Below are 3,127 nucleotides of genomic sequence, written 5' to 3' on the forward strand. Positions count from 1 at the left end.
CGATGTGCGAAAAACGGGCCAAAACGGTGCACGAACAAAGGGGCACGCGCTATATCTGGCAGAAGGAGAACTCTGCGAGGTGTTGTGTGTATGGACGAAAAGTAGGCATTACGGAGTTGAGCAAACGCGCCGAAGACCGGGAATCGATATCTCCAACCGGCTGGTCGGTAGAGCGATTCCCAACACCCCATAGACACCGCAATGGGTGAAAATCGGCTAAGTCCCAGAAATGGGTTTTCACCCAAAAACAGGGTGATGGAGACATTGCACGGAGTTGGCGTATATGGACGAAAGTTAGCCACGGTGGTGTTCTAACATCGGTACTTGGGACGCAAAACCGTCGGACGCATGGTTTCGAAGCGATGTGCGAAAAACGGGCCAAAACGGTGCACGAACAAAGGGGCACGCGCTATATCTGGCAGAAGGAGAACTCTGCGAGGTGTTGTGTGTATGGACGAAAAGTAGGCATTACGGAGTTGAGCAAACGCGCCGAAGACCGGGAATCGATATCTCCAACCGGCTGGTCGGTAGAGCGATTCCCAACACCCCATAGACACCGCAATGGGTGAAAATCGGCTAAGTCCCAGAAATGGGTTTTCACCCAAAAACAGGGTGATGGAGACATTGCACGGAGTTGGCGTATATGGACGAAAGTTAGCCACGGTGGTGTTCTAACATCGGTACTTGGGACGCAAAACCGTCGGACGCATGGTTTCGAAGCGATGTGCGAAAAACGGGCCAAAACGGTGCACGAACAAAGGGGCACGCGCTATATCTGGCAGAAGGAGAACTCTGCGAGGTGTTGTGTGTATGGACGAAAAGTAGGCATTACGGAGTTGAGCAAACGCGCCAAAGACCGGGAATCGATATCTCCAACCGGCTGGTCGGTAGAGCGATTCCCAACACCCCATAGACACCGCAATGGGTGAAAATCGGCTAAGTCCCAATATGTACCTTCAGAGGGGCATATCTCGAAAACTACTCGTCAGATCGGGGCCAAATTTACAGAGAAGACACATGTCGAGGAGTTGTTTCGGATGAGCGATAGTGGTTTTTGGGTGAAAATGTACCCCTAAACCTTGTACAGAGAGGACCCCTTCCGTAGAGCAAAATCCTGAAGGTCGGGGTCGCGCAAGGGTCGACATGGGTCGAGGTGGACTATCATGCGAAACCACTTTTTTCGGTCCCTACGGTGCCCCTAGATGATGAAAAGTACAATCCGAGGTTGATTACGAACACTTTTGTGCACCCCCTTCCGTAGAGCAAAATCCTGAAGGTCGGGGTCGCGCAAGGGTCGACATGGGTCGAGGTGGACTATCATGCGAAACCACTTTTTTCGGTCCCTACGGTGCCCCTAGATGATGAAAAGTACAATCCGAGGTTGATTACGAACACTTTTGTGCACCCCCTTCCGTAGAGCAAAATCCTGAAGGTCGGGGTCGCACAAGTGTGCACCCCCTTCCGTAGAGCAAAATCCTGAAGGTCGGGGTCGCGCAAGGGTCGACATGGGTCGAGGTGGACTATCATGCGAAACCACTTTTTTCGGTCCCTACGGTGCCCCTAGATGATGAAAAGTACAATCCGAGGTTGATTACGAACACTTTTGTGCACCCCCTTCCGTAGAGCAAAATCCTGAAGGTCGGGGTCGCGCAAGGGTCGACATGGGTCGAGGTGGACTATCATGCGAAACCACTTTTTTCGGTCCCTACGGTGCCCCTAGATGATGAAAAGTACAATCCGAGGTTGATTACGAACACTTTTGTGCACCCCCTTCCGTAGAGCAAAATCCTGAAGGTCGGGGTCGCGCAAGGGTAGACCCCTTCCGTAGAGCAAAATCCTGAAGGTCGGGGTCGCGCAAGGGTCGACATGGGTCGAGGTGGACTATCATGCGAAACCACTTTTTTCGGTCCCTACGGTGCCCCTAGATGATGAAAAGTACAATCCGAGGTTGATTACGAACACTTTTGTGCACCCCCTTCCGTAGAGCAAAATCCTGAAGGTCGGGGTCGCACAAGTGTGCACCCCCTTCCGTAGAGCAAAATCCTGAAGGTCGGGGTTGCGCACAAGTCGACCCCCTTCCGTAGAGCAAAATCCTGAAGGTCGGGGTTGCGCACAAGTCGACCCCCTTCCGTAGAGCAAAATCCTGAAGGTCGGGGTCGCGCAAGGGTCGACATGGGTCGAGGTGGACTATCATGCGAAACCACTTTTTTCGGTCCCTACGGTGCCCCTAGATGATGAAAAGTACAATCCGAGGTTGATTACGAACACTTTTGTGCACCCCCTTCCGTAGAGCAAAATCCTGAAGGTTGGGGTTGCGCACAAGTAGACCCCCTTCCGTAGAGCAAAATCCTGAAGGTCGGGGTCGCGCAAGGGTCGACATGGGTCGAGGTGGACTATCATGCGAAACCACTTTTTTCGGTCCCTACGGTGCCCCTAGATGATGAAAAGTACAATCCGAGGTTGATTACGAACACTTTTGTGCACCCCCTTCCGTAGAGCAAAATCCTGAAGGTCGGGGTCGCGCAAGGGTCGACATGGGTCGAGGTGGACTATCATGCGAAACCACTTTTTTCGGTCCCTACGGTGCCCCTAGATGATGAAAAGTACAATCCGAGGTTGATTACGAACACTTTTGTGCACCCCCTTCCGTAGAGCAAAATCCTGAAGGTCGGGGTCGCGCAAGGGTCGACATGGGTCGAGGTGGACTATCATGCGAAACCACTTTTTTCGGTCCCTACGGTGCCCCTAGATGATGAAAAGTACAATCCGAGGTTGATTACGAACACTTTTGTGCACCCCCTTCCGTAGAGCAAAATCCTGAAGGTCGGGGTTGCGCACAAGTGTGCACCCCCTTCCGTAGAGCAAAATCCTGAAGGTCGGGGTCGCGCAAGGGTCGACATGGGTCGAGGTGGACTATCATGCGAAACCACTTTTTTCGGTCCCTACGGTGCCCCTAGATGATGAAAAGTACAATCCGAGGTTGATTACGAACACTTTTGTGCACCCCCTTCCGTAGAGCAAAATCCTGAAGGTCGGGGTTGCGCACAAGTAGACCCCCTTCCGTAGAGCAAAATCCTGAAGGTCGGGGTCGCGCAAGGGTCGACATGGGTCGAGGTGGACTATCATG

The sequence above is a fragment of the Anopheles nili genome (genome assembly GCF_943737925.1).
Source record: "Anopheles nili chromosome X unlocalized genomic scaffold, idAnoNiliSN_F5_01 X_unloc_6, whole genome shotgun sequence".
In the NCBI taxonomy this organism is placed as follows: Eukaryota; Metazoa; Arthropoda; class Insecta; order Diptera; family Culicidae; genus Anopheles; species Anopheles nili.